The 18,662-nt window shown below is 52.1% G+C and overlaps 1 protein-coding gene across 4 annotated transcripts in view; it reads left to right on the top strand.

The window, feature by feature from the left end:
- Positions 1–349: 349 nt before the first annotated feature.
- Positions 350–18,662, top strand: part of FIGNL1 (fidgetin like 1) — a 40,314-nt gene continuing 22,001 nt past the window's right edge. Inside the window, exon 1 of one of the 4 annotated variants that reach the window (XM_072153154.1) lies at positions 350–373. The gene's annotated coding sequence lies outside the window, so the exon portion shown is untranslated. The other 3 variants (XM_072153152.1, XM_072153151.1, XM_072153153.1) reach the window with 3 other exon arrangements.

Raw genomic sequence — 18,662 nt, 5'->3', positions numbered from 1 at the left:
GCTGCTTCATTTTTGGACGGATATATATTATATAGAATTCATGTCTCCAATATGGCAATCTGCAGCCACTAGACCCCCATGATCCATATGTGACTCTCACCCTTCACCACAGTGTACCCAAGGCTCTTCCATGTGACACACTGCTCCCCTTGGAGCCCGGCTGCTGTGCAGGTAACCCCCTTTCCACACTGGCAGACATCACACACAGCTCCCTGGACCGTTCCTCTCCCCCCCTACAGTCACCTTCATAATCCCTCCACAAACAGCACAGCACAGAGACTGAACACTGCACCTCGTCCACACGCGGGAAGCCTCGCCCATATACTATCGGCCACATGATCTGGAGTGACGTGTGACATCACACCTTATTCTGGTAACTCCATTCTACGCTGCAATTTCGCGCGCTTGTGTCACGTGACGTGTGACATCACTACCGCCTAGCAGCTCCTACATTATCGGTGGCATCGCCCGCGAAGCGATTGTGTGAATGTATCCTTCCTGTGCCGTGTGAAGGTGATTAGCCTTTTCCTCATGATGAAATGACCTGGCTGTGTGTTAATGTATGGCACACTGCAATACCAAGGAGCACGTGACAGTGTGGTCAGCCATGTAGATTACAATGACTTCTAATATGTAGTAAGCGCACGGCATCTCGTACCGTGAAGCTGCGCTCATTTTGTGCGAAGCTCTTGCGATTTTGTTGTTTCCATGCTGTTAATGTGTATTACTCCCCAATGAGGTCTGGTACATGACGGAAAGCTAGTGCAGAGTTCCCACCATTCTTTGTTCTCCATCATCTACACTTGTGACAGCCATGACGAGAACCCGTTCATATCTGAGTGTCTGTGTGACTTCATGCTGTACAGCTATGACTTGTGTCGGGCTTGTGCAGCATTGACCCCCTGCAGTCTGTGATCAGCTCAGGACACTTTCACTCCAGCATTCCAGAATAGGATTATTGGCAGTTCACACTATCCGTGATCACAGACCCTGCAGAGTCCCGTCTGTCTGCATTGCTGGTGACTGGACACCTTGCATCATATCAATCACACTCCCCCCCCCTTTTCAAATGGGACAGCCTCTTTAACATCATGTTGCTTTAAGATCATGTTAACCCCTTACCGACTTGCGCCGTACTAGTACCGTACGGCGCAAGCCGGGTCCTGGTGCATGGAGAGGGCTCGCAGGCCGAGTCCTCTCCTCAGCTGGTAAGTCTTTGCTGCATATTGCAACAAAGGCTTACGGAAACGCCCGCAATCGGTGCTAGCACAGATCGCAGGTGTTTTCCCGATGATCGCCGCCGGCAATGCTCCAGGCGGCTTCAAATGTTTAGGAGTTAATGTATGCCGTTTGAAAATTTGGTTAACACCGGTATCAACTCAGGCTAAAGAGCTTTAAAGGGAACCTACCACCACGATTCTACCTATAAGGTATATCGGGTGGTAGGTGGATGAATGGGAGATGTGAGGATAGCCCTTTTTTGGGCTAATCCTCATGTCCCGGCTATCTTTTACTAAACTTTAACCCGTGGATATGTACATTTTTTTTAAATGTACTGGGGTGTGGAGTAGCCGAACATGAGGTGGTTACTCCACGCCCCAGTAGCCTCTTTTCTCCGCCTACCATTTCATCTTCGGGGGGCACTGTCCCCGGCATCTACTGCGTTCTGCGCAGTAGCTCCGGCCTCGGAGCTGCGGCCGCGCAGCCGCAGAACACGGGGGACTTGGACGAGGGCGCGCAGCTGAAGATGAAATGGTAGGCAAAGAAAAGAGGCTACTGGGGTGTGGAGTAGCGGCGACGTGTAGCCTCATGTCCGGCTACTCCACGCCCCAGTAGCCGCTTAAATTTACATATCCGCCCCCCCCTCTCACACACACACACAAACCGTTGCCCTAAGACTTTCCTCTCCCCGACTTACCTAACCTCTATCCTCCGCTACCGCCCTACCAGACTTTATTTTTGTTTCTATTTGTGTGTTAAGATTGTGTTAGATTACTGTATATTACAATGTCTTGAGCACAACTACATGCTTTAATATTAACGAGGGCCATATCCTATACATCACAAGAGGACAGTGTTATCTTATTTCATATCTATGAATATACCTTATACAACAAATATATATAGGTTTATAGAACCTATACAGATTTGGTATCCCAGTCATTGTACCTACCCAAAGAATAAAGTAGACATGTCATTTGGGGCGTACAATGAAATCAGTAAAATCCAAGCCCACAAGAATACGGCGCAAATGCGGTTTTTCACCAATTTCACTGCATTTGGATTTTTTTTTTCCACTTCCCAGTACACGGCATGTAATATTAAGTACCGACATTTTCAAGTGTAATTTGTTACACAGAAAATAACATAACTCAGCTCTGTACATGGAAAAATAAAACTGTTATAGATTTTTGAAGGTGGGGAGTGAAAAATGAAAAAGCAAAAACGAAAAAAGGGCTGCGGCGGGAAGGGGTTAAAGTGGGGAGTAAAAACAGCCAGGAAGGGTTTAAGGCCGGTTTTATATTATTCCGTGATGATGGACATATCACTTTACTAGGGATTAAACTCTGAGCAAAATATTGATATGCAATGTTCTTATTTACCCGTTATGTAGAAAACCCAACAGTTGGCTCTGATACATATGCAATATGGTAGTATTAAAATATATGGTAGGCAGAGGTCGCACTAACATTTTTCCAGGAGGGTAAAAATACTCCTCTCACCATTTTTGAGGAGTATGAAAATTTTGGTAATACGCCGCTCGCTCTGCACACTACACTACACTACACTACACACAGCACACTACACTACACTACACACAGCACACTACACTACACTACACACAGCACACTACACTACACACAGGTACACTACACTACACACAGGTACACTACACTACACTCAGGTACACTACACTACACTCAGGTACACTACACTACACTACACTCAACTACACTACACTACACTACACTCAACTACACTACACTCAACTACACTACACTCAACTACACTACACTCAACTACACTACACTACACTCAACTACACTACACTACACTCAACTACCCTACACTACACTACACTACACTACACTCACACGGCACACTACACTCCACTCACACGGCACACTACACTACACTCCACACACACGGCACACTACACTACACTCCACTCACACGGCACACTACACTACACTCCACTCACACGGCACACTACACTCCACTCACACGGCACACGGCACACTACACTACACTACACTCACACGGCACACTACACTACACTACACTCACACGGCACACTACAGTACACTACACTACACTCCACTACACTCACACGGCACACTACACTCCACTACACTACACTACACTACACTCCACTCCACTACACTCACACGGCACACTACACTACACTACACACAGCACACTACACTACACACAGCACACTACACACAGCACACTACACTACACACAGCACACTACACTACACACAGCACACTACACTACACACAGCTACACTACACTCAACTACACTACACTCAACTACACTACACTCAACTACACTACACTCAACTACACTACACTCAACTACACTACACTCAACTACACTACACTCAACTACACTACACTCAACTACACTACACTCAACTACACTACACTCAACTACACTACACTCAACTACACTACACTCAACTACACTACACTCAACTACACTACACTCAACTACACTACACTCAACTACACTACACTCAACTACACTACACTCAACTACACTACACTCAACTACACTACACTCAACTACACTACACTCAACTACACTACACTACACTACACTACACTACACTACACTACACTACACTCCACTCCACTACACTCCACTACACTACACTACACTCCACTCCACTCCACTCCACTACACTCACACGGCACACTACACTACACTACACACAGCACACTACACTACACACAGCACACTACACACAGCACACTACACACAGTACACTACACTACACACAGCACACTACACTACACACAGCACACTACACTACACTACACACAGCACACTACACTACACACAGCTACACTACACACAGCTACACTACACTCAACTACACTACACTCAACTACACTACACTCAACTACACTACACTCAACTACACTACACTCAACTACACTACACTCAACTACACTACACTCAACTATACTACACTCAACTATACTACACTCAACTACACTACACTCAACTACACTACACTCAACTACACTACACTCAACTACACTACACTCAACTACACTACACTACACTCAACTACACTACACTACACTCAACTACACTACACTACACTCAACTACACTACACTACACTACACTCAATTACACTACACTCAACTACACTACACTCAACTACACTACACTCAACTACACTACACTCAACTACACTACACTCAACTACACTACACTCAACTACACTACACTCAACTACACTACACTCAACTACACTACACTCAACTACACTACACTCAACTACACTACACTCAACTACACTCAACTACACTACACTCAACTACACTACACTCAACTACACTACACTCAACTACACTACACTCAACTACACTACACTCAACTACACTACACTCAACTACACTACACTACACTCAACTACCCTACACTACACTCAACTACCCTACACTACACTCAACTACCCTACACTACACTACACTCAACTACACTACACTACACTCAACCACCCTACACTACACTACACTCAACTACCCTACACTACACTACACTCAACTACCCTACACTACACTACACTCAACTACACTACACTCAACTACACTCAACTACACTACACTCAACTACACTACACTCAACTACACTACACTCAACTACACTACACTCAACTACACTACACTCAACTACACTACACTACACTCAACTACCCTACACTACACTCAACTACCCTACACTACACTCAACTACCCTACACTACACTCAACTACCCTACACTACACTACACTCAACTACACTACACTACACTCAACCACCCTACACTACACTACACTCAACTACCCTACACTACCCTACACTACACTACACTCAACTACATTACACTCCACTCACACGGCACACTACACTCAACTACACTCCACTCACACGGCACACTCCACTACACTCCACTCACACGGCACACTCCACTACACTCCACTCACACGGCACACTCCACTACACTCCACTCACACGGCACACTCCACTCCACTCACACGGCACACTACACTACACTCCACTCCACTCACACGGCACACTACACTACACTACACTCACACGGCACACTACACTACACTCCACTACACTCACACGGCACACTACACTACACTACACTCACACGGCACACTACACTACACTACACTCACACGGCACACTACACTACACTACATTCACACGGCACACTACACTACACTACACTACACTCCACTACACTCACACGGCACACTACACTACACTACATTCACACGGCACACTACACTACACTACATTCACACGGCACACTACACTCCACTCCACTCACACGGCACACTACACTACACTACACTCACACGGCACACTACACTCCACTACACTACACTCACGGCACACTACACACCACTACACTACACTCACGGCACACTACACTCCACTACACTACACTCACACGGCACACTACACTCCACTCCACTACACTCACACGGCACACTACACTCCACTCCACTACACTCACACGGCACACTACACTCCACTCCACTACACTCACACGGCACACTACACTCCACTCCACTACACTCACACGGCACACTACACTCCACTACACTCCACTCACACGGCACACTCCACTCCACTCCACTACACTCACACGGCACACTACACTCCACTCCACTACACTCACACGGCACACTCCACTCCACTACACTCACACGGCACACTCCACTCCACTCCACTACACTCACACGGCACACTCCACACCACTACACTCACACGGCACACTCCACTCCACTCCACTACACTCCACTACACTTACACGGCACACTACACTCCACTCACACGGCACACTACACTCCACTACCCTACACTACACTCCACTCCACTACACTCACACGGCACACTCCACTCCACTCCACTACACTCACACGGCACACTCCACTCCACTCCACTCCACTACACTCACACGGCACACTCCACTCCACTACACTCACACGGCACACTCCACTCCACTCCACTACACTCCACTACACTTACACGGCACACTACACTCCACTCACACGGCACACTACACTCCACTACCCTACACTACACTCCACTACACTCACACGGCACACTACACTCCACTCCACTTACACGGCACACTCCACTCACACGGCACACTACACTCCACTACACTCCACTCCACTCACACGGCACACTACACTCCACTACACTCCACTCACACGGCACACTACACTCCACTACACTCACACGGCACACGACACTACACGACACTCCACTCACACGGCACACTACACTCCACTCCACTCACACGGCACACTACACTCCACTCCACTCACACGGCACACTCCACTCCACTCCACTCACACGGCACACTACACTCCACTCCACTCACACGGCACACTCCACTCCACTCCACTCACACGGCACACTACACTCCACTCCACTCACACGGCACACTCCACTCCACTCCACTCACACGGCACACTACACTCCACTCCACTACACTCACACGGCACACTACACTCCACTCCACTACACTCACACGGCACACTACACTCCACTCCACTACACTCACACGGCACACTACACTCCACTCCACTACACTCACACGGCACACTACACTCCACTACACTCACACGGCACACTACACTCCACTCCACTACACTCACACGGCACACTACACTCCACTCCACTACACTCACACGGCACACTACACTCCACTCCACTACACTCACACGGCACACTACACTCCACTCCACTACACTCACACGGCACACTACACTCCACTCCACTCCACTCACACGGCACACTACACTCCACTCCACTCACACGGCACACTACACTCCACTCCACTCACACGGCACACTCCACTCCACTCACACGGCACACTACACTCCACTCCACTCCACTCACACGGCACACTCCACTCCACTCCACTCACACGGCACACTCCACTCCACTACACTCACACGGCACACTCCACTCCACTACACTACACTCACACGGCACACTACACTACACTCCACTACACTTACACGGCACACTACACTCCACTCACACGGCACACTACACTCCACTACCCTACACTACACTCCACTCACACGGCACACTCCACTCCACTACACTCACACGGCACACTCCACACCACTACACTACACTCACACGGCACACTACACTCCACTACACTACACTCACACGGCACACTACACTCCACTCCACTACACTCACACGGCACACTACACTCCACTACACTTACACGGCACACTACACTCCACTCACACGGCACACTACACTCCACTACCCTACACTACACTCCACTACACTCACACGGCACACTACACTCCACTCACACGGCACACTACACTCCACTACCCTACACTACACTCCACTACACTCACACGGCACACTACACTCCACTCCACTTACACGGCACACTACACTCCACTCACACGGCACACTACACTCCACTCACACGGCACACTACACTCCACTACCCTACACTCCACTCCACTACACTCACACGGCACACTACACTACACTCCACTACACTCACACGGCACACTACACTCCACTCCACTACACTCACGCGGCACACTACACTCCACTCACACGGCACACTACACTCCACTCACACGGCACACTACACTCCACTCACACGGCACACTACACTCCACTCCACTCACACGGCACACTACACTCCACTCCACTCACAAGGCACACTACACTCACACGGCACACTACACTCCACTCACACGGCACACTACACTCCACTCACACGGCACACTACACTACACTCACACGGCACACTACACTACACTACACTCCACTCACACGGCACACTACACTCCACTACACTCCACTCACACGGCACACTACACTCCACTACACTACACTCACACGGCACACTACACTCCACTCCACTCACACGGCACACTCCACTCCACTCACACGGCACACTACACTCCACTCACACGGTACACTACACTCCACTCACACGGTACACTAAACTCCACTCCACTACACTACACTCACACGGCACACTACACTACACTCCACTCCACTCACACGGCACACTACACTCCACTCCACTCACACGGCACACTACACTCCACTCCACTCACACGGCACACTACACTCCACTCCACTCACACGGCACACTACACTCCAGTCCACTCACACGGCACACTACACTCCACTCCACTCCACTCGGCACACTACACTCCACTCCACTCACACGGCACACTCCACTCCACTCACACGGCACACTCCACTCCACTCACACAGCACACTACACTCCACTCACACGGCACACTCCACTCCACTCCACTCACACGGCACACTACACTCCACTCACACGGCACACTACACTCCACTCACACGGCACACTACACTCCACTCCACTCACACGGCACACTACACTCCACTCCACTCACACGGCACACTCCACTCCACTCACACGGCACACTCCACTCCACTCACACGGCACACTCCACTCCACTCACACGGCACACTACACTCCACTCACACGGCACACTACACTCCACTCACACGGCACACTACACTCCACTCACACGGCACACTACACTCCACTCCACTCACACGGCACACTACACTCCACTCCACTCACACGGCACACTACACTCCACTACACTCACACGGCACACTACACTCCACTCACACGGCCCACTACACTCCACTCCACTCACACGGCCCACTACACTCCACTCCACTCACACGGCACACTCCACTCCACTCACACGGCACACTCCACTCCACTCACACGGCACACTCCACTCCACTCACACGGCACACTACACTCCACTCACACGGCACACTACACTACACTCCACTACACTCACACGGCACACTACACTACACTACACTCCACTCCACTACACTCACACGGCACACTACACTACACTACACTACACACAGCACACTACACTACACACAGCACACTACACTACACTACACACAGCACACTACACTACACTACACACAGCACACTACACACAGCACACTACACTACACACAGCACACTACACTACACTACACTACACTCACACGGCACACTACACTACACTACACTCCACTCACACGGCACACTACACTCCACTACACTCCACTCACACGGCACACTACACTCCACTACACTACACTCACACGGCACACTACACTCCACTCCACTCACACGGCACACTCCACTCCACTCACACGGCACACTACACTCCACTCACACGGTACACTACACTCCACTCACACGGTACACTACACTACACTCACACGGCACACTACACTACACTCACACGGCACACTAAACTCCACTCCACTACACTACACTCACACGGCACACTACACTACACTCCACTCCACTCACACGGCACACTACACTCCACTCCACTCACACGGCACACTACACTCCACTCCACTCACACGGCACACTACACTCCACTCCACTCACACGGCACACTACACTCCAGTCCACTCACACGGCACACTACACTCCACTCCACTCCACTCGGCACACTACACTCCACTCCACTCACACGGCACACTCCACTCCACTCACACGGCACACTCCACTCCACTCACACAGCACACTACACTCCACTCACACGGCACACTCCACTCCACTCCACTCACACGGCACACTACACTCCACTCACACGGCACACTACACTCCACTCACACGGCACACTACACTCCACTCCACTCACACGGCACACTACACTCCACTCCACTCACACGGCACACTCCACTCCACTCACACGGCACACTCCACTCCACTCACACGGCACACTCCACTCCACTCACACGGCACACTACACTCCACTCACACGGCACACTCCACTCCACTCACACGGCACACTACACTCCACTCACACGGCACACTACACTCCACTCCACTCACACGGCACACTACACTCCACTCCACTCACACGGCACACTACACTCCACTACACTCACACGGCACACTACACTCCACTCACACGGCCCACTACACTCCACTCCACTCACACGGCCCACTACACTCCACTCCACTCACACGGCCCACTACACTCCACTCCACTCACACGGCACACTCCACTCCACTCACACGGCACACTCCACTCCACTCACACGGCACACTCCACTCCACTCACACGGCACACTACACTCCACTCACACGGCACACTACACTACACTCCACTACACTCACACGGCACACTACACTACACTACACTCCACTCCACTACACTCACACGGCACACTACACTACACTACACTACACACAGCACACTACACTACACACAGCACACTACACTACACTACACACAGCACACTACACTACACTACACACAGCACACTACACACAGCACACTACACTACACACAGCACACTACACTACACACAGCACACTACACTACACACAGCTACACTACACTACACACAGCTACACTACACTACACTCAACTACACTACACTACACTCAACTACACTACACTACACACAGCTACACTACACTACACTCAACTACACTACACTACACTCAACTACACTACACTACACTCAACTACACTACACTACACTCAACTACACTACACTACACTCAACTACACTACACTACACTCAACTACACTACACTACACTCAACTACACTACACTACACTCAACTACACTCCACTACCCTACACTACACTACACTCCACTACCCTACACTACACTACACTCAACTACCCTACACTACACTACACTCAACTACCCTACACTACACTACACTCAACTACCCTACACTACACTACACTCAACTACCCTACACTACACTACACTCAACTACCCTACACTACACTACACTCAACTACCCTACACTACACTACACTCAACTACCCTACACTACACTACACTCAACTACCCTACACTACACTCAACTACCCTACACTACACTACACTCAACTACCCTACACTACACTACACTCAACTACCCTACACTACACTACACTCAACTACCCTACACTACACTACACTCAACTACCCTACACTACACTACACTCCACTACACTCACACGGCACACTACACTCCACTACACTACACTCAACTACCCTACACTACACTACACTACACTCAACTACCCTACACTACACTACACTACACTCAACTACCCTACACTACACTACACTCCACTCAACTACCCTACACTACACTACACTCAACTACCCTACACTACACTACACTCCACTCACACGGCACACTACACTACACTCCACTCACACGGCACACTACACTACACTCCACTCACACGGCACACTACACTACACTCCACTCACACGGCACACTACACTACACTCCACTCACACGGCACACTACACTACACTCCACTCACACGGCACACTACACTACACTCCACTCACACGGCACACTACACTACACTCCACTCACACGGCACACTACACTACACTCCACTCACACGGCACACTACACTACACTCCACTCACACGGCACACTACACTACACTCCACTCACACGGCACACTACACTACACTCCACTCACACGGCACACTACACTACACTCCACTCACACGGCACACTACACTCCACTCCACTACACTCACACGGCACACTACACTCCACTCCACTCACACGGCACACTACACTCCACTCCACTAAACTCACACGGCACACTACACTCCACTACACTCACACGGCACACTACACTCCACTCCACTCCACTCACACGGCACACTACACTCCACTCACACGGCACACTCCACTCCACTCACACGGCAAACTACACTCCACTCACACGGCACACTACACTCCACTACACTCACACGGCACACTACACTCCACTACACTCACACGGCACACTACACTCCACTACACTCACACGGCACACTACACTCCACTACACTCACACGGCACACTACACTCCACTACACTCACACGGCACACTACACTCCACTACACTCACACGGCACACTCCACTCCACTACACTCACACGGCACACTACACTCCACTCCACTACACTCACACGGCACACTCCACTCCACTACACTCACACGGCACACTACACTCCACTCCACTCCACTACACTCACACGGCACACTCCACTACACTACACGGCACACTACACTCCACTACACTCACACGGCACACTACACTCCACTCCACTACACTCACACGGCACACTACACTCCACTCCACTACACTCACACGGCACACTACACTCCACTCCACTACACTCACACGGCACACTCCACTACACTCACACGGCACAGTACACTCCACTACACTCACACGGCACACTACACTCCACTACACTTACACGGCACACTCCACTACACTCCTCTCCACTACACTCCACTACACACACGGCACACTACACTCCACTCCACTTACACGGCACACTACACTCCACTCCACTTACACGGCACACTACACTCCACTACACTCCACTCACACGGCACACTACACTCCACTCCACTCACACGGCACACTACACTCCACTCACACGGCACACTACACTCCACTCACACGGCACACTACACTCCACTCACACGGCACACTACACTCCACTACACTCACACGGCACACTACACTCCACTACACTCACACGGCACACTACACTCCACTCCACTACACTCACACGGCACACTACACTCCACTCCACTACACTCACACGGCACACTACACTCCACTCCACTCACACGGCACACTACACTCCACTCCACTAAACTCACACGGCACACTACACTCCACTACACTCACACGGCACACTACACTCCACTCCACTACACTCACACGGCACACTACACTCCACTCACACGGCACACTCCACTCACACGGCACACTACACTCCACTCACACGGCACACTACACTCCACTACACTCACACGGCACACTACACTCCACTACACTCACACGGCACACTACACTCACACGGCACACTACACTCCACTACACTCACACGGCACACTACACTCCACTCCACTCACACGGCACACTACACTCCACTCCACTCACACGGCACACTACACTCCACTCCACTCACACGGCACACTACACTCCACTCCACTCACACGGCACACTACACTACACTCCACTCACACGGAACAGTACACTCCACTCCACTCACACGGCACACTACACTCCACTCCACTCACACGGCACACTACACTCCACTCCACTCACACGGCACACTACACTCCACTCCACTCACACGGCACACTACACTCCACTCCACTCACACGGCACACTACACTCCACTCCACTCACACGGCACACTACACTCCACTCCACTCACACGGCACACTACACTCCACTCCACTCACACGGCACACTACACTCCACTCCACTCACACGGCACACTACACTCCACTCCACTCACACGGCACACTACACTCCACTCCACTCACACGGCACACTACACTCCACTCCACTCACACGGCACACTACACTCCACTCCACTCCACTCACACGGCACACTACACTCCACTCCACTCACACGGCACACTACACTCCACTCCACTCCACTCACACGGCACACTCCACTCCACTCCACTCACACGGCACACTACACTCCACTCCACTCACACGGCACACTCCACTCCACTCCACTCACACGGCACACACCACTCCACTCCACTCACACGGCACACTCCACTCCACTCACACGGCACACTCCACTCCACTCACACGGCACACTCCACTCCACTCACACGGCACACTCCACTCCACTCACACGGCACACTCCACTCCACTCACACGGCACACTCCACTCCACTCCACTCACACGGCACACTCCACTCCACTCCACTCACACGGCACACTCCACTCCACTCCACTCACACGGCACACTCCACTCCACTCACACGGCACACTCCACTCCACTCACACGGCACACTCCACTCCACTCCACTCACACGGCACACTACACTCCACTCACACGGCACACTACACTCCACTCACACGGCACACTACACTACAATACACTTCACTCACACGGCACACTCCACTCCACTCCACTCACACGGCACACTCCACTCCACTCCACTCACACGGCACACTACTCTCCACTCCACTCACACGGCACACTACTCTCCACTCCACTCACACGGCACACTACACTCCACTCACACGGCACACTCCACTACAATACACTATACTCCACTACAATACACTCACACGGCACACTACACTCCACTCACACGGCACACTACACTCCACTACACTCCACTCACAGGGCACACTACACTCCACTCACACGGCACACTACACTACACTCCACTCACATGGCACACTACACTCCACTCCACTCCACTCACACGGCACACTACACTCCACTCACACGGCACACTACACTCCACTCACACGGCACACTACACTACACTCCACTCACACGGCACACTACACTACACTCCACTCACACGGCACACTACACTACACTCCACTCACACGGCACACTACACTCACACAGCACACTACACTACACTCACACGGCACACTACACTCCACTCACACAGCACACTACACTACACTCACACGGCACACTACACTCCACTCACACGGCACACTACACTCCACTCACACGGCACACTACACTCCACTCACACGGCACACTCCACTCCACTCACACGGCACACTCCACTCCACTCACACGGCACACTACACTCCACTACACTCCACTCACACGGCACACTACACTCCACTACACTCACACGGCACACTACACTACACTACACTCCACGCACACGGCACACTACACTCCACTACACTCCACTCACACGGCACACTACACTACACTACACTCCACTACACTCCACTCACACGGCACACTACACTACACTACACTCCACTACACTCCACTCACACGGCACACTACACTCCACTACACTCCACTCACACGGCACACTACACTACACTCCACTCACACGGCACACTACACTACACTCCACTCACACGGCACACTACACTACACTCCACTCACACGGCACACTACACTACACTCCACTCACACGGCACACTACACTACACTCCACTCACACGGCACACTACACTACACTCCACTCACACGGCACACTACACTACACTCCACTCACACGGCACACTACACTACACTCCACTCACACGGCACACTACACTACACTCCACTCACACGGCACACTACACTCCACTACACTCACACGGCACACTACACTACACTACACTCCACTACACTCACACGGCACACTACACTCCACTACACTCCACTACACTCACACGGCACACTACACTCCACTACACTACACTCACACGGCACACTACACTCCACTACACTACACTCACACGGCACACTACACTCCACTACACTACACTCACACGGCACACTACACTCCACTACACTACACTCACACGGCACACTACACTCCACTCCACTACACTCACACGGCACACTACACTCCACTACACTCACACGGCACACTACACTACACTCCACTCCACTACACTCACACGGCACACTACACTACACTCCACTCCACTACACTCACACGGCACACTACACTCCACTCCACTACACTCACACGGCACACTACACTCCACTCCACTACACTCACACGGCACACTACACTCCACTCCACTCACACGGCACACTACACTCCACTCCACTAAACTCACACGGCACACTACACTCCACTACACTCACACGGCACACTACACTCCACTCCACTCCACTCACACGGCACACTACACTCCACTCACACGGCACACTCCACTCCACTCACACGGCACACTACACTCCACTACACTCACACGGCACACTACACTCCACTACACTCACACGGCACACTACACTCCACTACACTCACACGGCACACTACACTCCACTACACTCACACGGCACACTACACTCCACTACACTCACACGGCACACTACACTCCACTACACTCACACGGCACACTACACTCCACTCCACTACACTCACACGGCACACTACACTCCACTCCACTACACTCACACGGCACACTACACTCCACTACACTCACACGGCACACTACACTCCACTCCACTCCACTACACTCACACGGCACACTCCACTACACTACACGGCACACTACACTCCACTACACTCACACGGCACACTACACTCCACTCCACTACACTCACACGGCACACTACACTCCACTCCACTACACTCACACGGCACACTACACTCCACTCCACTACACTCACACGGCACACTCCACTACACTCACACGGCACAGTACACTCCACTACACTCACACGGCACACTACACTCCACTACACTTACACGGCACACTACACTCCACTCACACGGCACACTCCACTACACTCCTCTCCACTACACTCCACTACACACACGGCACACTACACTCCACTCCACTTACACGGCACACTACACTCCACTCCACTTACACGGCACACTACACTCCACTACACTCCACTCCACTCACACGGCACACTACACTCCACTCCACTCACACGGCACACTACACTCCACTCCACTCACACGGCACACTACACTACACTCCACTCACACGGAACAGTACACTCCACTCCACTCACACGGCACACTACACTCCACTCCACTCACACGGCACACTACACTCCACTCACACGGCACACTACACTCCACTCACACGGCACACTACACTCCACTCACACGGCACACTACACTCCACTACACTCACACGGCACACTACACTCCACTACACTCACACGGCACACTACACTCCACTCCACTACACTCACACGGCACACTACACTCCACTCCACTCACACGGCACACTACACTCCACTCCACTAAACTCACACGGCACACTACACTCCACTACACTCACACGGCACACTACACTCCACTCCACTACACTCACACGGCACACTACACTCCACTCACACGGCACACTCCACTCCACTCACACGGCACACTACACTCCACTCACACGGCACACTACACTCCACTACACTCACACGGCACACTACACTCCACTACACTCACACGGCACACTACACTCCACTACACTCACACGGCACACTACACTCCACTACACTCACACGGCACACTACACTCCACTACACTCACACGGCACACTACACTCCACTACACTCACACGGCACACTACACTCCACTCCACTCACACGGCACACTACACTCCACTCCACTCACACGGCACACTACACTCCACTCCACTCACACGGCACACTACACTCCACTCCACTCACACGGCACACTACACTACACTCCACTCACACGGAACAGTACACTCCACTCCACTCACACGGCACACTACACTCCACTGCACTCACACGGCACACTACACTCCACTGCACTCACACGGCACACTACACTCCACTCCACTCACACGGCACACTCCACTCCACTCCACTCACACGGCACACTCCACTCCACTCCACTCACACGGCACACTACACTCCACTCCACTCACACGGCACACTACACTCCACTCCACTCACACGGCACACTACACTCCACTCCACTCACACGGCACACTACACTCCACTCCACTCACACGGCACACTACACTCCACTCCACTCACACGGCACACTACACTCCACTCCACTCACACGGCACACTACACTCCACTCCACTCACACGGCACACTACACTCCACTCCACTCACACGGCACACTACACTCCACTCCACTCACACGGCACACTACACTCCACTCCACTCACACGGCACACTACACTCCACTCCACTCACACGGCACACTACACTCCACTCCACTCACACGGCACACTACACTCCACTCCACTCACACGGCACACTACACTCCACTCCACTCACACGGCACACTACACTCCACTCCACTCACACGGCACACTACACTCCACTCCACTCACACGGCACACTACACTCCACTCCACTCCACTCACACGGCACACTACACTCCACTCCACTCACACGGCACACTACACTCCACTCCACTCCACTCACACGGCACACTACACTCCACTCCACTCACACGGCACACTCCACTCCACTCCACTCACACGGCACACACCACTCCACTCCACTCACACGGCACACTCCACTCCACTCACACGGCACACTCCACTCCACTCACACGGCACACTCCACTCCACTCACACGGCACACTCCACTCCACTCACACGGCACACTCCACTCCACTCACACGGCACACTCCACTCCACTCCACTCACACGGCACACTCCACTCCACTCCACTCACACGGCACACTCCACTCCACTCCACTCACACGGCACACTCCACTCCACTCACACGGCACACTCCACTCCACTCACACGGCACACTCCACTCCACTCCACTCACACGGCACACTACACTCCACTCACACGGCACACTACACTACAATACACTTCACTCACACGGCACACTCCACTCCACTCCACTCACACGGCACACTCCACTCCACTCCACTCACACGGCACACTACTCTCCAC

The sequence above is a fragment of the Engystomops pustulosus genome, chromosome 5 (genome assembly GCF_040894005.1).
Source record: "Engystomops pustulosus chromosome 5, aEngPut4.maternal, whole genome shotgun sequence".
NCBI lineage: Eukaryota > Metazoa > Chordata > Amphibia > Anura > Leptodactylidae > Engystomops > Engystomops pustulosus.
The sequence above is the reverse complement of the archived record's forward strand: the minus strand, read 5'-3'. Positions and strand labels throughout refer to the sequence as shown.